General features: G+C 25.3%; 1 protein-coding gene and 1 long non-coding RNA gene across 4 annotated transcripts in view; both read right to left on the reverse strand.

Annotated features, from left to right (window-relative positions):
* Positions 1–17559, reverse strand: part of LOC119689945 (protein peste) — a 30494-nt gene extending 12935 nt beyond the window's left edge. The window contains exon 1 of one of the 2 annotated variants that reach the window (XM_038104894.1): positions 17395–17559. The gene's annotated coding sequence lies outside the window, so the exon portion shown is untranslated. Of the gene's footprint in view, positions 1–12786; positions 12886–17394 lie in introns of those variants that run through there. The other variant, XM_038104895.1, reaches the window with a different exon arrangement.
* A 5002-nt stretch (positions 17560–22561) lies between these two features.
* On the reverse strand, positions 22562–23036 carry LOC119689947. Of its 2 annotated transcripts, XR_005253517.1 has the most exons (4): positions 23018–23036; positions 22842–22951; positions 22765–22776; positions 22562–22710 (listed from the first exon to the last, which is right to left on the reverse strand). It is a non-coding gene; the product is annotated as an uncharacterized LOC119689947 (long non-coding RNA). The 2 variants fall into 2 exon arrangements; XR_005253516.1 differs by having other exon boundaries at positions 22562–22776.
* Between the last annotated feature and the right edge of the window lie 251 nt (positions 23037–23287).

Consider the following 23287-nt stretch of genomic DNA (forward strand, 5'->3'; position numbering starts at 1 on the left):
TCTATAAATTAATATATCTAATATAAAGTATATAAGAAATCAAGATTCTTATATGCTGTCTGTTTTTTCTTTAGCTCTCTCAATTTTTGAACTATTCGAATAAAATGTGCTGCACACATATTTTTCGGGAGTGGGCTTTAATCATTTGTCTTATTGGTCAAAATCGGATCACTATATTGTATAATTGCTATATAAACGAAACAATCGGATATGAATTTTCTCCGTTCTCAATAAAGATATTCCAATGGAATTAGATACTTATATTTAAATGAGAAAATATAAAAAATTGTATTCATATCGGTGCAGATTAAGATATACTTGCCATATAAACTACCAACTATTATTATAGTTGGTAGTGATATTATTATTATCACTTAATTTTGATTTTAAAGTCAGTTATGAAGATAGTGACTATTTTATTGAATATAAACTATTGTAATTAAAAGAGAGAGGTTTCAAACAGTTTTAAATTGTGATTAATTAAATTTAATTAAAAATAAATAAAAATGTTGTTAATATAATTCACTACTCCTCGAAACCTCTCTATTAAATATGAACTGCAACAATTAAAAACATTATTAAAACTGAAGCAAATTGTCGCTAATATTTAAAAGTTCTTGCACATTCACTTATTATTCAGTAAGGAAGTAGATGACGTAGTAAATGGGGACGTGGATTCCAAAAAGCATACGTGTATGTATGAGGATGTCCGACGTCAGACGTAAATATCCGTTACAATGCTACTGTTCTATATATATGTATGTATATTTCACTGGGCAATCTATTGATTGTCTATACAAGATAGGTATACCTTAGTGTACGTAAAATAATTTATAACAGACTGAACACATGGATTATGTTTCAAGTAGAATACTCTTTATTCCAAGATTGTGATGGTAATTCCTGTTACTTTTTAATCACATTTTACACAAGCATTTATAGTTTAAATCTGAATTCAATCCAGATTTACTCTCGATATGTCAAATTTTGTTGTCTATTCGAACATTTTTCGAATCAAATCATACTTTATTTGTGAAGTCATCTAAAACAGCTGTTAATTTCAAGGTAATCTTGCTACTCCGGCAAAATATTTAAAGTGCTATAAATTCATCTCAACATTTACGCATTTCGCTCGAGATTTATTTATTTATTATTGTTAGGGAATGTGGCATTGCGGCCGTCTGGTCTACTGTACCCCCTTCTGGGTTAGAGTAGGTCTCTAAGCTTTGTTACATCAATAAAAAATAGTATAGAACCTACTTTACAGAGTTTTATTGCCTCTTCTGTAACCGCTCCATATTTACCAATCGAAAATGAAAATTATGAATCTCGAGTGAAGAAGTTACTCCAGAGTTACTAATCGAAAATGGCATTAGTCTTAACAAAGCCTTTTATCTTATTGAAAATGAAATACGAATATTAAATGAAGAATATACTTGTGAACATACGCATAAGTACTAGCTACTCGTTGTTTTTAAAACTAGTTATTGGAAAAAAAAATTTTTTGTTTAATATTTTTTTATAATAGAAACTATTGAGTTGAATTGAATTCGAATGTAAATTCTTTTGTTGTTGCGTTTTTATAAGAAATTTCTATATGAACTCATGAGAGCGTAAACATTTTAATTTATTAAACAACAAAATTATTTATTCATTCGTTTTTATATTAACATATAACAAATTATATTTTATTCTATACAGAATAATATTATTTACATAAATGTGCAAAAAATGATTTATTGTTGAAAACTAAAGGCCAAGAGCAGAACTAGAAGTAGAACTTGATTTTTTTTGTTTTTTTTTTTTGTATTCATTCAGTAATTTTTTGTGTATTTACAACAATTTGCCAATAGTTTAAAATAAATCATTATATATAGCATAAATCGTTTTACCACGGAATCGCTTATGCGTTCATAGTACGTATAATATATAAGTATGTTTGACACTATTTCTTTTCGGTAAAAGTAGATTCGCAAAATATCTATTTCTCTCAAATGTAAATATTTTGAAGTGAATTCTACAGCAGAAAAGCTCTAAATCTTGCATGACTAAATTTTAACTTCCTTATTTCAGTTCTGTTTGCTAGCTCTTATGTACTCGTATATTTGTGCATAGAAGTGATTCAATTTAATAAATATATATACAGTCGCATATGCTATATGCCATACACCCACTGATGCTACGTACCGCATTAATTATTTTTGTACGTTTTGACTGATTTCAGATTAAGAATTTATTAAATTTTGAGATTGCAAAAAAAAATAATTATATATTATAAATAAAAAAAAAAATGTGCTTTTGTATATTCTCAATGTTTACCGACACTTGTTTGTTTGAATCTATAGCATTTGCATTTATTTTCGTGCAGAAATGAGAATAAAAAAATGAGACATCAGAAATATGATTTTTTTGAAAAGATTTTCAATATAGTTTTAAGATCAATTACTATATTAAACACTATATCTAAACAATTACGAAAAAAAAGCAGATTTAAAAGAAAGAAACTCGAATCCATAAAAAGCAGTGTTCAATATTACAGTAGACGTCCACTATAACAAATACCTAATATCCAATTAAATGAATTTTCGAATACTGTAGGAAAAATGTTAAAGGGAATTGTTCGCTAAAATACCCCGTACAATGTTCCATAAAAATAGTCTGGAACACTTTACTTCAGACCAGTAAAAAACCATATAAAAAATCAATAGAGAATATTAAGAAATTATAAAATTTTAGTATTTTGGAAAAATAATTTTCAAACAATTAGTTTCTTCCTTTGTTTAAAGTATTCCATGGATTTAACGAATTTACCGATTTAACGCATGAGTTGTGTAAAAAATAATTTATTAAACTGGACGTATACTTTTTGATCATTTATATACCCACGGCGGTCAAATACTAAGATTATTAGTTTTAACACTAAATATATTTTTTAAAAAAATATATATTAAGCAATATATTTAATTAAATTTATTAATTTTTTAGATTTTATAAAAGCTTATTTTTTTTAAACAAAAAACAAAACCAAAAAAAATTTTTTTTAAAATTTTTTATAAAAAATATTTCTAAGTTTTGTGAGAAAAATGACAATATATTTCTATAATGTTACAGTTATAAGCCGTAAATCCATATTGTTAAACTGTTCTTATGACAGATTAAACTCTAATATCATGTTCCCACTGCAACAAAACCATTTATGTTAATGAAATTAAGATTTGGTTGTGTCCATTGGTATGAGTTGATTTGTGCATGTGAAATACCTTGTTTGTTAATATTTTACATAAAAAACATATGACAAATATTTTAAATTTTGGTCATTTTCCTTGTGGGAAATTTATTTTTAAGAGCGGTATCGACATTTTTCGCCTTAAATCAGTTGATTTATTTATAATGAGCTCATTGATATGAAATCTCTTTGTATAGCAAATTATCCTCATTAGCGGAACTGTCTAAATCAGATAGTGGAAACATGATATAATGAGAGTGACACTTAAATATTGGCATAGTATAGTTTCAACTTCTTTGTTTTTTAAACACCTTAAACCAGAAAATATCGATAATTTTATCGGAGCAAAAACTAAAGTCGAGAAAAAAAATTATATCGGTTTATTTTGATTCAGAGTCGTATAGTTTGGTTGCCGTCTTTTTTGTTTCATTTTTGACCAATTTTTATTTGGATTATATGTATATATATATATTAAATTATTAATCGTTAAGTTTTATGTAAATATACCTTCTATAGCAGGTGATTGTAAACTACTTCATTTAATAGAATAACTAAAATAATTTCAATCATGATAAAAGAACTAGTAAATATTCACATGGAATTGACAAGAAAACTGAAAGAAATCGTTATGTTTATTGGAACAAAACCTAAAACTCAACTAATATATTTTTTTTATTAAGAAACAAAAAAAACAGAACGTCGAACTGGGAACGACGTTCTGTTATTAGGGGTCTTGAATCCGGCACCTCTTAAGATGCTAAAGTTTATAAAAATTAAAAAGGACAATTTCACAAAAAACAATTCCAGATACAAACAAAAGTGCTAGCTAATAGCACCAAAACAGCACATAAGAAAATTTACAGTTTAACTTAAGAAATTATATAGAATGCCTCCGAATAAACATTTTAAATGCTTAATAAATTTTAAATTTTATATGAATCGTACGGACATGTTTATTAAACTTTATGCATATATTATATTAAACTTTATATATATATTACAATAATCATATAAGTATAGTATTGCGGTACTATACGAGCATGACTATCTCACACCAAAATTCAGTAGATAGCATTATTACCAACATTTTTTAATACGGTATATGTTAATATAGATCAGTTTTCGAGATGTCGGGCTTTAAAGTTAGAAAGTGAAATCAATTTAAAAATTGCATACACTAGTTGGTACAAGATAACAAATGCAGTTTTCCTTAGTATAATTAATATGAAATCTTTAATGATTTAAATTTTGATATCTTGAGAAGTAAGCCATTCCCGTATATAGCGTAGTGTAACATATTGTTCTATATGTATAAAAAGTTACTTGACTTCATTTAAGTTCGTTATCAAATCATCTAGCAAAAAAATTTAGAGTTTTATTTCTGGTTTAAGCAATATTTCTACTTACTACTCAAAATTCTATATCAATAATCAATCATATTCAATTGAATAGATACGCTTTAAATAGAATGTAAATAGCATTTTATATATAATTTTTAGTTCAATTTTTGTGGTACAGAAACCAAGCTAAAACACATTAATGTTTGTCTATAGCACTTTTTATAACACTCAAAAAAAAAATACATTTTTAAGTTTAAAATTTATAATTAAGAAAAATTTATTATAAGAAATATAAAAATTAACATATGCAAACAATTTAATATGATTTACTAAGTTAGACATTTAATTAAATCTATTCTTTTCTTATTTAAAAATAATTAATTGAGATGAAACTTGCTGTAAACGAAAGCTTCTTACACAAAATTATTCTATATTTTTGTTTTCACCGACTTACAACGACTATACTTACTCGTATATTTTGTAATCCTATGATTCTTAAGTTACCTTTAATGTAATCAATTCATCTCTTTTTTGGATATCCTCTAACATGGTTCCTTAACTTTCTGTACGTAAATATTTCTTCTACAGGTTTGTCATCGTAAAGTCAATGACATTAATCGACAAAATCCACACTTTTAAAATAAGTTACCGTCTCAATGACGTCACACTTATCGATCATCTCAGTTAGCTGGTCCAAATATTCCACGCAAAATTTTTTATTTGATATATGTTAAGTCGCTTTATCTGTTGCTTCAAAGAGCTGCAACTTCACACTATGTCTGAACTGGTCGTGCATGGGTCTTATGAACGAAGTTCATAATATTCTGCGTTTGCATTACAGGGCAATTTTAGTAAAGATTATTAAAAGCCTTTCGAAAGATTTTTGAAAGATAGAACGAAAGACTGTTTAAAAGATTTTTGCTCTTTTGGTAGAAAAATCTTTATAAACACTTTCTACTTATATATAAATTATTATTTACTGAATTTAAGTCACGTCATAAAGAAAGTACCTGCAATTGCTACATAAAGCACAGCAGCGGGAAAACAAATTAATTAGTTTTAAAATTATAGCTTTAATATATATTAATAAATAAAGAAATGTTAAATAAATATTTAAATTAAAATATATATACCATATATTATACAAAATCATACAAAGTAACAAAACTCCAAAAAAATGTGCGAACATAAAAGTCAAGTACAGTTTTGGGTCACTTGGTTGATGAGCGCTGACTCTGAGCTTCAAATTTGGTGGGACACGAGTTCGATTTGTGGTACATGCAGTTTTAATTATTTTTTTCGAATAATTAAATAGAAGAAGATCATAGAAGATGAATATTTGGCAATATTCAAAAAAGCTGAATGATCAAACAAAAATTCAATCAATTAAAATAATATAAAATGAATTTTTGTTGTTGTAGTTCACTACTGTTGGAAAAGCTCTTCATATATTTATATATATTATAATATATGTATATATGTACTTACAATGTATGTTTATTGTATATGTTTTTGTTATGTAAACAAAATTAATGTATTCATAATTAATCAAGAAACTAATTATTAGAATATAGTAAATTGTTGTAATTATCTTTGTAGATCCTGATCCTGATAACGACACTATATTATATGTTGATATTATATGTTTATATTTTTATTTTTCGATTTTTGATACAATTTTATATTGTATAACATTTTATTTATATATTATTTAATATATGTTATTCATAATTTAATATTGTATATTATATGTCTGTATATGTGCACGAATAAAAATCAATACTTAATCTTAATTGTTTTAATTAATTTATAAAATTTACAATTTCAAAAAAAACCTTTTTATATAGAAATTAAAATATATATTACAATTCTTCTTGCAAATACCACAAATAGCAAATAAAAATTTTTTTTTCGCAATAAAGTGTATTTAATTTGGTGTTAAAAAATCTTCCTAAAACATTATTTAAACAAATTTTTTAATTGACATAATTGATTATAATTTGCACAAAAGTGTATCGAACTTCAGTGTGGCGCCCTTCCCAACAGTTCTTCAAAGCAAGTAGCAACTTAGCCAGTATTTAATGTTTTCGCTCCAAGTATTTATGAAAGACATTTGTATATACGTATTTCATAGATACACCCAACAAATGGAATGACTAAATTTAATTCAAAATACATAATTTTTTATTCTCTCTTACTTAACGAATTTAAAAAGAGAAAAATTGAGCATTTTACTATTTAAACCAGTCTTACTACTTTTGAAAAACATTTTTGCTGCTATCTACGAGTATTCATATCTATCTGTTAAAATTTATATGTCAATATTTAGATTGTACTTATTTTAAACTAACGCACGTAAGTTTATTTCAGTAAGACATATTTTATTAAGAAAATTGAAAAATGTATCACTTTAGTATGAGATTTATATGAAATACATTATTTTATTCAACTTAAACATAATATAAATGATATAAAAGTAATTGTAGAATAATTGTAATTAAATTTTAAGTATATTTTTGTTTTTTATAGTGTTAAGTACATATCACAAACTCAGTACATAGTTATCCATTTTGTGGTTCCGAAAATAAACGAAAATACAATACACTTGTAATTGAGATTTCGATAAAATCTTTATTTTATATTTTGTATTACACCCTCGATATTTGTAAAAAAAAAAAAGTACAGTACTATCACATCTCCTGACCAAATGTCGCAGCACACAGTGATTTTTTGTGGATGCACTGGTCTTCAACAGTTGCATGTGGACTTGCATTGTGCCAGATGCAATAATATTATATTTGTCAACATATCTACCAAGTAGAACCAAGTAGGCTGACCTCATTGATTACGGGATATGGAAACTTCAAGTATCACTTCAAAAAAGATAACTCTTGCTGAGGAAGACACTTGCAGTCTATGTCTAGAAAAAGAGACAGCGGTGCATATATAATGCCAATGTCCAGCACCGACAAGCAGGAGGAAGACTGTCTTGGGACACCATTGGATTGGTGATGACTTGGAAGGCAACCTCAAGCTAAATGAGCTACTTGCAATAACAAGCAATGTAGTTATGCGTACGGAAGCCACTCTAGCTTTAACTCAATGATGACATCTGAGAATCGAAGAACGAAAAAGAATCCAAGTTGTTTTATGGTCTACTTGGGCTAATCCTTCACTTCAATGGGGCCATTTGTTGGACGATGTGCTGTCCAAACTTCAGACAATATATATACTAAGTAGAAACTAAGCTTCATTTCTGAAAAAAATCTGAAAAATTGTCAACATTCCTATAGTAAGTTTAAGCCCCTTTAGCACAATCCATATTATAAAAGGGTTAACCTTAAACCAAGTACGCTGCCTTGGATGGGGGTTTTGCTTGTCATATGGGACTCGAAATTAGAACCACGAAATTTATAACTTTGTATTATAATATATTTTATTTCTAAATGTCAGAAAATAAAAGTTTTTAATAGCTTTTAATCAACTTGCCCAAAAACTAATTAAAGTCATAAAGCTTCAATGTGAAGCAGCAGTTTTTAAATGAAAATTAATTTAATGATTTTATATTAAACTAAGTTGTACACTTTCTTTACTATAAAATTGTCAATTTATAGTAATATCTATTACAGTTTTAAATAAAATCTATTTTATAGCAATTATATGAATAATAATTCACCCGTATAAGAAACAAGTAATATCGTTGAGTTTTTTTAATATTTTGTGCCCATAACCGACAGGTGAACAGACAAAACCAAACAGAATAAATCGATTACTTATACAGAGTTAACCATTTAGTGGATTCAAAAGTAAATATAAAATGAAACAATATAATGGCATTAGATGTAATATATAGCCTAATTTAAATGTGCTTCGCAGGACCTGTTAGAAATATAGACCAAGGTTTATCTATACATTTTTATCTTGATAATCCACATCGGTCATCATTGTGAATCATCGCACCAAAATTTTAAATTCTATTTTCTCTTGGAATACAAGTCTCAAATAAATGTTAATTATACAAATTTTGCTAAATTGATCAAACGTTCGGAATAATGTAGTGGGCAAAAATATGAATTTTTTTATTAAAAAATTTCAGATGGCCTCTAAGCAATACAAAGCTTAGGCAAAGACTTTGTCAACAAACCCTGCCATTTGAACCAACAATATTATCTTCTGCTCTGCTTTGATGGATATAAGAACAAGACTTGAAAAGCACATACATTTGGAAAGTTTATAGGCTAAATACAGATCTGCTCTTAAGACATATAAGAAAATTCACAAATTCTCAAAACTCCATATTTTGTAAGATAATTTCCGTTTGGAACAGATATAAAAAATTTGCTGATATTGTTATGTATATATATATATATAAATAAATATATGCATCTGAATTATCAAAGAGAATTTCGATTTCTGAAGCGAAATAAATTATAATTCAGTTGCATAAGATGGCACCTAAGTAAAAAATAAAATTTAAGACGCAATAAGTGTTTTATCAAGGTCCGAATTATCGAATAGTGCTGGTACTAATTACTTGGTATAAAAAATAGTTTTTTTCAACAAGTTCGAGTTCTGATTAGTATCTTAAATGACTAGTAATATAGACTAAAAATGTAGTTTTTAATATTTAAATCATTTGGGCTTATCATTGTTTGATATTTTTGTTTTGATTCTATTTTAATTCGATTTTAAAAGGTCTTTGTGCCAGTAATTTGTACTAGCGTAGTTAATGATTTTCTAAAATTTTTAATAATAAACGGATTAACATTTTTTATATGGTATTACAGATATTTTTTTATAAAAATTAAATGAGTTACTGATAAAGATAAGATTATAATGTTCTAGATTGCGGATAATACATTTTTTATCTTATCATAGTCTTTGAATAGAGGGTGAATAATATAATAAATGCATACTACACAATATATTAAGCATAATTGTGTAAATATACATACATATATATAAATAATAATATATGTATATAATTGAAAAAAAATTTTTTGAAAATTATAACAGAAATATACAAATGATTCATTTCGACTGTTGTAATCTGATGTTAATTTCTTAATTTCTTAATTTTTAGAAATTAAGTTTTCATTAAGCACTGATAACTAGTATTATTTTCATTATTATGACTAAATTTTTGATGCGTTTGAAATGGTTAAAAAAAATTGGCAGACCTACTCAAAACTGGCCAGCAAAATTCAAACATTCTAAAGTAAGCATGTAAAAATATTTTCTACAGACAATAGTGTTCAAACTTCAAAAAACACCGATTTATAATAGTAATGTTATATATACAGCTATTATATATATTGTAATAGTTAATATATAGCTGTGGTTTATGCATTAGTAGTAGAAATAACACATCAGGTACAATTGTTGGTTACGAGTAAACAACAAAGATTAACAGAATCTGTTTAAATATGCTAACGTTTCATTTCCGACACTAATAGTATGTTTCCACTACCTTCGTTAGACAAGTTATCTTACTTGAGATTGCTAAGTAAATTTCATTAATCATAGCTTCCGAGCTTTTTACTTTAATTTTTAACTTAATTAAAAATAAAACAAAGGAAATTAACCAAATTTCCCACAAGAGATGTTATTAAAATTTAAAATATTTGTTATATGTTTTATATCTAAAATGAAAACAAACACCAGTTGAGTATGTAATAGATTTATATATATGTATATTAAAAACGTCAATTATATGCTTACTTTTTATGTGATATTTTACTAAGTGAAATATTTCTAAACAAACAGAAGCTCTTTTAAAACATTTAAAAGACTTTCTGACACATAGAAGCTCCTTCACATGCAATAAGTAACTTATGTCAATGAAAACGACAAAATCTTGAAGTTATTTAAGTAACTTACTAAGTAAGTAGTGGAAACATGGTGTTGGACTGTCAAACTTATATAGCGAGAGTTTAATTAATATAAATTTCTAAAGACCATTTCTCAAAATATGTATATGCATTGATTCAGAAAACAAAATCGTTTTGAAAACGTTAATAAATTTATATATATATATATATATATATATATGAATATATTCATCTTATAATTTGAATATAGCTGCCATAATATCAGATGGTTGATATACAATTTTTGGTTTAAAAAATCATTTTAATATATTTTTACAAAATTGATTATAAAAATTGTTATTAATCACACATTAAATATTATTGTTGAAAATTAAACGAATGGGCTTATATTTAGATATAAATACTATGCGATATAATATATAGATATGCGTTAGATGCAAGTTCTTGCAAACAGAATTATTAAATTTTTTAGTATTATTTAATAATATAAGATTCTATTTTCAACGAAAATTAAACCAAACATCAATGCCAAAGACTTTTGTTTATTTAAATGGACTTTATGTTAATGTGAATTACTTTATAAATCTTTGAACTTAATTGGAAAATCTAGGCATCAATAACTTAAACTAAGATAAATCTAAGCTTTGGCATAGTCATAGTCAATTAATTTACTTCTCAATGTTTTAATTAATTAATTTTATTAAAATATTTAATTACAACAAGTTGTTAATTTCATTACACAATTTCATGAAAATATTTCATTGGAATTTTATACACTAAAATTTTACCTTTATAACCTTCACAGTTGCCCTCAGATACTCAGATACATTAGCTTTGTCATACGTCTTGAAGCCAATGCAACACGTAAGATTTTAAACCCGGTAAAGGGTTTACTAAATAAATTGCAACTGTAAAATAATATAGTTTTTTTTTTAAATTTATTTTGAATTCAAACCACAATTTTAATTTCAATTGCCTTTACGTGATTTTTAAGTTTAAATTCTGGTTTTAGTATTTGACATTTATTAATAAAACGAAGCGAATTATGAACAAAACAATTAAAGTCATTATTTGTGATTTTCACAGTTTGATTTGTTTATAATTATTTCCTAAAATTATAAAGGTTGTACAAAAGTATTAAAAATTAATGCACAAATTTTATATTCACAAAACTATTATAATAAAATTTATTACTATGTTATAACTATGTAATAATTAGATGACATAAATAGAATGACTTTCAACAGTTCCAGAACCAAATCAACCTAATAAGACAATAACGAACTCGGTTCATTATCAAGATCAATTTCAAGGTTTCTGACAGCATCGTCCACTTAACACTCCTATATGGAGAGTATATTTAGAGTATTTTGGAGAATATTTTTTTTTATATCTACAGGAAATTGAAATTGTGCAAACATTATTCTATAACATTCAAGGAATCACACTATTCTCCAAAAATAACTGCGGACTGAAAAGTTGAATAGAAATTTATATTGATAGAACTAAATGGACTTTAAGTACAAACACAAAGGAACTCAGAATCGATACCAATACAGATACAGGAGAAATACCACTGCAGAAAACCAAATAAAAACAAAGCATGGACCTCATTTCCACAAAGATCGAATCTTAGCCAAACATAGTCTGTTGGCTGAGGTTCTCAACTCGTTCATAGAATGTGGTTTTAGTAGAAAAACTGCATATCAAAAAACATCCATACCAGGTCAAGGAATAAAAAGACAACTTCGACAATACAAGTACAATATAATCTTGTTATACATACCAGCACAGACACAAAAATAATATTAAAAAAATTTTAATACTTTATAGGTATATTTGAAGCAATATTTGTAAGCATATATTAGTCCATATTAGGCTTATGTTATCAGTTATTAAAATAATCTACGGAAGAAGTCAATAAAACTTCGAAACGTTTTGGGATATAAATTTAATGAGAGATATTTCTACAAGCTTGAAAATAATTTTTTTTTTTTCTGTTTACTCTATGTAACAGAGTATTATAGAGCCATTACCATATATACTATACAATAGAGATATACTAATATTAGAACATTTGTTTACGACCAGCAATACTATGTGTATCTCCCGAAAATACTCAAGGCCCTGAAAATACACTTCATCATTTGATATCTTTGCCCACAAAGGAAAAATATCGTCGGCGTATACTAAAATCCTATAAAAATTGGCTAAGATGAAAATTATTATATACTATTTATTGAGATTTGATTACTAGTATCTTAATATATATAATAAACTTATCAAAATACAATTAAAAATAGTAGAAAATGTATATTATTGATATGTACACTGAGTAAAATTTAAGCTTTACTAGTTTTTTTTTTATATGTTTCAGAAGTCCACTCACCTTAAACACTAGGATTAATAGTAAAAGATATTTGAAGATATTCAAGTAGAACTTTAATGTTGTGAGATTACTAATAAAAAATAAATACAATTAGCGCTGCAATAAATATATGTATATTGTCTAAAATAAATGAAAATATATATGTAAATTATTGACTGTGATTCTCAATCAGAACAACACCAAGTAAACGTGATTTGGTTAAGAATCTTTAAAATCTTTAAACAAACAGCTTCACGTTTTAACATAAATGATATATAACAAATCAACACTTTATAAAACAAAAAACTGCGCACTAATGAAACAGGCAAGTAAGCTCGATAAGTATTTAAATACTTTTAAGGCTTCGTTCAGAGATCAGTAAACCGCAATTCTGGTTTATTATGAAAATATTCAAAATAATTACTTTTTATATATAAAATGCAATATTTTCTGCATATTTAATAACAGCAATACACGTGCATAAAAGCAAGTATTGTTCATTATTGACATTACATGTATAAATTGAAATTGAAGTCAAATTTAATTTAAATAGTGGTTTTTAAAAATGTAGTGCAATTACTTTACTTGACTATAAAGTAAGATGAAAGGAACGAAGCATAAAGTAGACCTATAAAAATTGAATATTTATATTATTCTTATATAATGATTATATTTGTATTAAAGTTGTGAACGTTCGAAAATCGTTCCTTGGTCCAAGCAACGAACAAAAAATGTATGAAAGCACAGAACTCCATTTTCAATTTTTATCTAGATATAAGTGGTTTTGCAAAGTCGCTGCAAAGTGCACGAAATGCACAGATTGCACAAACTTGCAATAGACAACAACAAAATACACGCACAAGTTTCTTGCAATTGCTTGCAATCTTGCTATACCTAAACCCATGTATATATGTTTGCAAGGAAACAAAAAATGAAAAAAAAAAAAACAGTTGTTTTGACATCTGTTGCTTTTCATCTGGATGTGGTAAGCTGCAAAAACAGCTGTTTCATTTTGATGTTGCAACAGAGATTTTCTCGCAGTCTAGCAATTTTGGTATAGCATACTTGCATTTCATGCAGTTTGCAATGACTTTGTAGGACAGAGTGTATGCCCCTATAGAGTTTTAAATGAAAACCAAATAAAACTTCAGTCAAAAAAGACTTAATATCACAAAAATGATTAATTCAAATATCATTTTTCATTTTTTGCATAGCTTGTAATATATCTTTTATTCATCATTGACATTGATTTTAAGTACTTGTCATGAGGCCTTATGCTCCACTGGGAGTTAATAGAACACAGAAAAAGAAGACTTGTTATGAAATTTGATAGATCTTTTTAAATTTTTTGGTTAAATAATTCGAAATTGGAATATTTATGAATTTCAAAGTAATTTTTATAGATATTCGAATTCAATATTTGTAAGCTCCGCACAAAAATATTACTTGCATTTGTTTTACACTTTCATACTTTAGCAGATACAAAGATGAAAATCTGCATATGCTTGTATAACTAGTATATTAAAATTCTCAAACTCATTTATTATAGTAATTAAGTCAGGTATTAAAATTGTCCTCGTTATATATTTTTATGTTTCAATGAAAGACAACTTGAATAAAATAATAGTAGCATTAAATTGTTACATTTTCTCTCGTAATATTGTATAAAGATTTAAAGTGACGTCAGCTAAATTCAGAATGGAAATTATAAAGACGACAATACTGTCACAATAATAAGTTTATTAAATTATTAATGGTACAAACGTTTTTAAAATGGTCGAGAGGGCATTAAGGCATAGAAGACGGAAAGTCTAAGCGCCCTAACTCGTTGAAGCTATATAATCTTATATCTATATTTAGAGCAGTTCCATAATGTGAAACATATTTAAACGAAATCATAACTCACAAAAATGCAGTTGAGACTGCATATTTATTTTGTGTAAAAGTTAAAGTTGAAAATGAAAACTTATTCAAACATGCTACATCCATTTTTTTGTCTTGTAATAATCAAAGAATTTTTTTAAAATTAATACCTCAACCACCCATTTCTTCAGACATAGCAATAGATAAGGGAATTAAAAAGTAGGTTCAATATTGAATATCATACATTTCTTAAAAAAAGCTTCCAACTACTTTAAATAAATAAATCGATTGTTGAATTAAACACGTTTTGAAAAAATTAAATGTTATCCTTACTTTTTAATCATAGCTCGTACAAAAAAAAATTTGCAAAAACAACTATGTTGTTTTGTGTACCATAGGAGCTTGTTTGTATGTATAAAATTATTTTAATTGGATAGTAGGAAATATATAGTAAACTATCCATTGCAAACAAATCACTGAAAATTTATATTTTAACAAGAAATTAGTCGTCTAATTAGTATATAGACGATAATATATAGTCCAACTAATGTTATGTTTATAATATATGTGTATGTGTGTATATGTGCAGGTATGAATGTAAGTACCACGTACGCGTAGTGGTAAATTTAAAGTTTCTAAATTATTATTAAATTAGTGTTGTCAAATTAGAATTGTCAAATGTTACTTTTAATTAATTAATTAATTTTTAATTTAGTTTAATTTTTGATAAATTTGTTGCAGGTATTTTTTTTTTTTTAAATAAAAACTATTTTTAATGTCTGACTCAATTACTTTCGGAAATGATGTTACTGATTTCTTTTGAAAATAGCTAATGCCTAATTTTTACCCTATGCGAAACTAACAAAAGTTAGAAAGAAAAAAAAATACTATATTTGCAGTGGAGCGCTAATTGTTTATACTCATAACACCAACAACATTCGTCGTCATTGAATTTGCATAAAAGCTTGTGTGCCAGAAGCTGAATGTGAAAAAAGATCGTGGTTTGTCCATAATTGTATTACTCAGAAAAAACAGCGATATGCTGACTCCAACGCATGTAAGTTTTTTTTTTTGAATGTTTCATCAAATATAAATTATGTAGCTCTGCAATTTTTTATAAATTACCGCAAGTATATTTTTAAAGTTTCGAATTCTTCTGAATCGGACCATTACCGTGTCCTTATCTGTGTTTATTTTTTGTAAAAAAAAAAGAAACTTCTTTTTTAGTTTATGATATTTGAAAAAATGCTTTGGATGTTATTCAAGCTGTTAGAAGATTCGAGCATTTTGATATACACATATGCCCGTGATCGAACGAAATGAACCCCTCAAAAATGTTTGAACGCTATTTAGTGCTTAATCATTAGCCTTATAGCAAATAATATAATTCAAAAAAGTTATTTATGTTTATGCTGTTTGAAGTCATAAAGTAGTTATACCTGGATATGTTTAGAAATTTTCGAAATCAACAGTGAATACAATGCTCAGAAGATTCGAATACGTTTATGGTCGAAGAAAATGAGCCGTTCAAGAATGTTCGAACATTATTTGGTGCTCCTTCATTTATATTATAGCAATTGTGAGAAACACAAATAATTTTTTTCTATTATTTTAAATAGTTTGTTCTGTTTGTGTTAATACCTGAAAGTATTTAGAGGTTTTCGAAATTGACAACAATGCTCGAAAGATTCGAACATTTTGATATTCAAATAGGCTTGTGATCGAACATTATTTAATGCTCCTTCATTTACTTTATAGCAATTGTGGGAAACACAAATAATTTTTTTTTATAATTTTAAAAAGTTCTTTCTGTTTGTGTTCTGGGAAGTTATGAAGTAATTATACTTGGAAATATTTGGAGGTTATCGAAATTGACAACGAATTATTACCTACAATGCTCGAAAGATTCGAATATTTTTATAATCAAATATGTTCGTGATCGAACATTTGGCTGGAACACAATGCGCCGCTCAAAAATGTTCGCATACGATGTGGTGCTCGAGCATTTGCTGTTATATATTGAAACTACTTTTATTTTTTTAATATTACTTTTTTATTATTGTTTAATAATTTGTAATTATTTGTAAAATTAATTAAGGTCATTTTTTTATTTATAATCATTTTATGTTTATTGCAAGGGAACTCAAATAGTTTCACCAATAGACATTCTTATCTTTTACAATTATGATATTACAATACGTTAGGCTACACATAAGACGAATATATTATAAATGAACGCTCCGCTCCCTCCATCAATAATAAAATACAGTACGGCAAGGCAAAACGGCGACTCTAATTTACAAGAAGTAATTTTAGGTTTCACTATATTATTATAAATAAATAAAAATGCATAAACTAAAATATTATTCAAACATAATATTAAACCTGTAGTTTATTTTTTTTTTAAATAAAAATATTATTATTAATTTATGAAAAATATTCAAAATATTTATTATTTTCTTTTTACGAAAATGGGAGATAAAGAAATACTTCAGTCATTTACGCATTGTTGTTGTCAGCAGCAGCGACGGCGCGTATGACAACATATCGCAAGACTGTAAAGAAGAAACAATAATAAAGGCAGCCAAATTTTAACACCAGGCGTTTTTTGGACTTCAATTAAACTTGAAAAATATATAAGAATTACGCCATACAATATTGTTTTTATTTTTATTATTATTGAAAAATTTGTTAAAGAGAAATTGTTATGTTATAAAATTAATATTAAAAATTTATAACAAAAAACATTTTTGTATAAAAACTTACTGTGGATGTTTAAGTCAACTTATTTCACTCATGTGAAATGAGAATTTCGTTTTCAAACAGAATGTATTGGGAACTGTAAATACTTGTAATGGCTTATTTTTTTGTTTGATTTTTTGAACAACAATATTTTAATTAAACATAAATATTCGTTTTCTGATGCACAATTTTGCAAATATATAGCCCGTTCATGCTAATTTTTATTATAATTTTTTTTATATATTGTTTACACTTTAAATAAATTTGTATTGATATTTTGTACGTTATAAATTGTTTTTATTGCTTGGGTTTTTTATAATTCATAATTGTGTTGGCAATATTTTTATAATATAAGAATTTTTAACAATTAAAATTAACAAGAATTTTTTAAATGTTTGCACTGTTATTGACTAAATATCTAACATTTTTAGCGTAAAATAAAAATAAAATATTTTATTTATTTTTGTTGCACAATGAGCGATAGCGGCAAAATAACTGAAAACAACCAACACGTTAAACCTCTGCGTTAAAACTGTGTTATTGAAACTGTTTATTTGTTGGTTTTGCTCTCAACAACATGCGAATTCGCTCACGCGCTCAGAGTAAAATTTGACAGATCACTTGTGGAATGTCGCTTCGAACAGAGCTGCCAACTCCTTTTATGTATTCATAAAACGAACAAGAAAAATAATTAAAGAAGATTTTGTCATCATAATTGATAAATAAATTAATTTGGAAACTTTTAAACAAAAATAATAAGTGCAATAAATAAATAAATAAATATTTACATAAGTGCAGTGCAAAAAATACATAGGAAATTTCAAATTACTTTACTTCAATTAACTCGAATTCGCACACGGCTATATTAGTGAACATTAAATAACGTTAATTGAAATAATAAATATGAATTGAAATATATGAATTCATTTTTGTTTAAATTAACAAACAAATAATCTATGCATATTTTTTATATGAAATTTTGATGGCATTAATACCTATAACTAAAGTTATAAAAATAAAAAACATTAAAAACTATATAAATTATACACATATATTAATATAAGAAAACACATAAGAATTATAGATCCAAATAATATAAATAGAACAAAAAACAAATTTTTTAGTTAACATAATTCAATAATATTTGAATTTCCCACCAAACAGAATATAAAAAATTAAATTGAAATAAAATAGAATCAACGAGTATTAACGAGTATATATTAATAACTATATATGTTATAACTAAAGTTATAAAAATTAAAAACATTAAAAATTATATAAATTATACACATATATAAATATAAGTATACAGATAATAATTATATATCCGAATAATATAAATAAAACTTAAAAACCACATTTTTAAGTTAACAGAATTCAATAATATTTGAATTTTCCGCCAAACAGTATAAAAAAAAACCAAATTAATATAAAATAGAATAGAAATAAAATAGAAGAGTAACTGTCACCAACATAAAAGGTAAAGAAGACATTTAAGAGAATGCAACAGGTTGTATATTTTTATTTTTAATCCGTTGCTTTCTCTGTTAATTTTATATTATATTGTTTATTGCAAGTGTACAACAATAAAATTTACTTGAAAAAAAATCAAGGTGAAGAACTTTTGAAAAGATTGTTGAGCTTAATTTTTGTTTTTTGTTTTTAGATATTACCAATTGAAATTTTTATAATAATTTATTTGAGCGGGCTAATTGGTCAATTTAAATATAAAATAAAAACTGCATTTTATTATTTATATTTAAACAAATTATAATGTATTAAAATATTATTTCGATATTTTGACTAACTTCAACAGTCATCTTCAGGGAAACTAACAAAATATACATTGTAATATATCATTGTATATAACTTATTTAAATATAAATAATAAATTATCGTATTTATTTTGTATTTTGTGTTATTACACAATATTTTAATTAAATTAAATAGTATCAATAGTAAATTCTAAAATATAGTATAACTCACACTTAATTCCAAATTATATTTATACATATTTTTTTTATAAAATAACAATTTTAGTTAATTAAATTTAATTTTAATTTATATATCTTTAAAACGAAATTTCAATTAAATTTATAGTTGAAAATGAAAAAATTATTACTTGACTTTACAAATTCTTCTTTAAAAAACACTATCATTAAAAATTTAAATAATCAATAACAAATTAACAACTTTCCATAAAAGTAAAGAATTTTTAACTTCATAAAATTTAATAGTTTCAAATGCAAAAAAAAAAAATAGCAGATCAACAAAAAAAATAATACATATTGACTATCCCTAATACCTCGAGATTTAATAATTGTTATAAATATATTACTATTTAATAGAAATTATGATAAGATAAATTCCCTATGAATAGATTTAAAATTTTTTGTTAATGTGTAAATAAATTTTGTTTTTTGAAAAAATGGTTATAAAATCTTTTAAAAAAAGTTGTCACAATTATTCAATTTCGCATACATTTAATAAAAAAAAATATTTAATTATACTTGAAGCTACAAATTTTTTTTTTTAATTGCGATAAATGTCATATTTGCATAACTCACTGGTATAGACTTAGCGCCTTTGAGTTTATGAAGCACTACAATAAAAAGTTATATATTTAATTATGTAAACATTGCACTTCAAACATAACTCGATATATTAATAATGGATACTTCTTCCTTCTTTAACCGGCTCGGTTCAATATTTAGTGACTAAATTATGTTAGTCTCGGATGTGGCTAAGAATTTGCTTCTGCATGCTAAAGATAATGATACCATGCTATCTATTGCCGATAACGACGCCCGGTTGAATACGCCCATTCTCCTGGTTTTAAGTATAATAATTGAAAAAATATAAACACAGCACATAGATACGGTTTAGTTCTTCTGTGAATACCATCAGAGTGCCGTCTTCACATTTTATAATATAATATTGACATATAATATTCGTAAAATTGTTCTGATTAGATAAATAAATGATAAAAAAATTATTAAAAATGTTAAAAAAACTGCGAAAAGATAGTAACAATACTAACTAATATAATACTGCGAATATAATACTGAGATAAAATATGGTTCTGAAATATGAGGATTAATGAAAAAAAAATTAAATAAATTTTTTTTGTATGTTATGTGGTTAATGAACCTGATTTTGTAAATTCAAAACCTCATGATTTTTTGATGTGCTTCTACAGCGTCTAGTCATAGATGTTGTTGGATTATACCATAGATCGCTTCTTGTCCTGGAGTCATTTTGTATTCTCTTAACGTTACTTTTAACATTATTTTCATTTTATTGTTTTAGTAACTGGACAACCTGAACTTTAAGTGTTCGTACCTCACAACCATATATTAGAAATGGGTATACTAACGTTGTATTTCAAATTGAATGCCCCTTGTTAGAAGTTTCGATTTAAATAAAAGTATTTTATACGTATTAATAGCTAATATGTTCTATAACGTTTTTTTTTTTTTCATAAAAACTTTGTTTTTGTTTTTATTTATAAGCAGATCTATTTTTTGGCAGCTCTTTTATTTTTAAAAAATTAATAATTAGATCTTCTATATTGCTAACATGAATTCATATAAAATAAAACTTTAAAATTAAAAAACTTTAATTTAAAAATAAAGTAAAATTTTATTACAATTTATTAATTTGAATTTTTTTTCATTAAAAAAATAGATTCGTATTACTATAACCAGAAAAAATGTAGGCAAAAATATTGTTCTAGTTTCAAGTCCCTTAAAATTATCGTACAATTCAATTTACAGATGTTACAGTACAGAACAGGCTCATAAAAAATCAGTTATAAACTGGTAAAATAAATATTTATGCCTTAAATTATTGTTTCTGCAGAAAATAGTACTGAAATATAACAATAAAACTGTTATGGTTAATTGCGATACGTAATTGCAATTAACTTTTAAATTGCGATACGTAACTGCAAATTAACTATTTAATTGCGATACGTGATTGCAATTATAGTAACTATACGTAATTGCAAAAACGACAGCTATATTTAGTTCTCGTTTTTGTTTTCGTTCTTATACGAGTTAATATTTTGATGACACAACAATAATATAATTGATAAAACTCTTATTTTTAATAAAACAAGCCAAGTACGGCGTTCAGGTGTTTACAACATGAATTTAGACTTAAAAGTTGGCAGGGTATATGTTAAACCCCTATTAATAGCCAGTTTAAAAATAATTTACGAACAACTGAATTCAGAAAAAAATTTATAATTACCTTTCTATTAATCTTTCTTCTTTAATAAATGGTTATCAATTTGTGTTCTATAATATATACATATATAGTAACAATTTTAAAATATAATAAAATAAAAGTTTTCAACATAAGGAACCAGAAGGACAGACTGAATTTTCTGAAGAAAAAAATATTATATTTTTAATAGTGTCTTATAGCTAGGATAATTAACCTCATAATAGCATTAGATTAATAGTTATAAAAATGAGCTGCAAACAGTTGACTTGGTTAAAACATAATTTTATAAAAGTTGCCAAAAATCTTTTAAAACTGACATTGAGACTTTCAATGTTTTCATAATATCGAAAGAAACCTTCAAATAAATTAATAAATTCAAATTTTTGTTTTAATTTATTATAAATACTTTTTTATATATAATATTATTATGTACATACTTTATTTGAATTATTAACAATTAATTTTATATCTTAAATACTCTAAAACTCTTCTGATGATCATTCACTGGCATTTTTATATATCCTATAGCCAAATAATAATGCTGATTTTTTTTTATAAAAATTTATTAAAAATAAATACAACAGAATATAAAAAAACATTAAAATAAAACGTATGTTGCATATCTCTCAAATATTACAAATATATCGGTTATTCTATATACGAGCACTTGGTGAGCACTTGTTAACGCCAGAATATTTTCATACTTAATAAGCTCCATTTTGGAAAAACTTGCAGGTCTTTTAGTGATGATAGATTTGTTTCTTGTCTATTTCATTACTTACATATATATGTTATAATTAAAAGCTTCTATCTGTGTAAAAAAAAATCATAAATAAATAATGTCAAGTTATCTTGTAAATTGCAGTTTTCTTGGAACAGTAACAAAAAGTGATTAAAGAAACTTGGTGTTTTAAAAAAGATTTATGATATATGTAATAAATCGCTTACTTTTGTAGTCAGCTATAAAAATGTAAAAGTCGGTATATATCTATTCATTTTCCGCAAAATCTATGACTGTACATTACCTGGATGTTTTGTTATATTCGCAATAAAGAAAACAATTCTCATCACAACTTAAATCCTATTGTCTATTGGTTCAATCAATAATCACTAATCAAAAGTGATTAAAGAAACTTGGTATTTTGAAAACAATAAATTCCTTACCTTTGTATTCAGCTGTAAATATGTTATAATCGCTATATATCTATTTATTTTCTTCAAAATCTATAACTATACATTACCTGAATGTTAATTGCTATATTCGTAATAAAGAAAACAGTTATCATCACAACTAAAATCATATTGTCTCTTGGTTATTGATAATCAAAATGATGTTCTTATTCTCTCTGGTCTAATCAAAAGTAATTACAGAAACTTGTTATTTTGAATATAGGTTTATATATAATAAATTTCTTACCCTTGTGATCAGCTGTAAATATATTTCAAGTTATAAAGTTCGAAATTATATATCCACAATACGTTTAACCTATTGAATTTAATATAGAAATATTATATTTTTAAGTGATCAATTCAATAAAAAATAATATGCTTTACTTACATTTTTTAACGAATAACATAAACTAATAACCATAATGTTTGATTAAGTAATAAGAGCTGTTTAATTATTTTGATGGTCGAATGGCAAAAACTCTGGTATCTCCTCTGCGTCGTCTATTTCGCTATCGTT

The sequence above is a fragment of the Teleopsis dalmanni genome, chromosome X (genome assembly GCF_002237135.1).
Source record: "Teleopsis dalmanni isolate 2A chromosome X, ASM223713v2, whole genome shotgun sequence".
NCBI classification, from domain to species: Eukaryota; Metazoa; Arthropoda; class Insecta; order Diptera; family Diopsidae; genus Teleopsis; species Teleopsis dalmanni.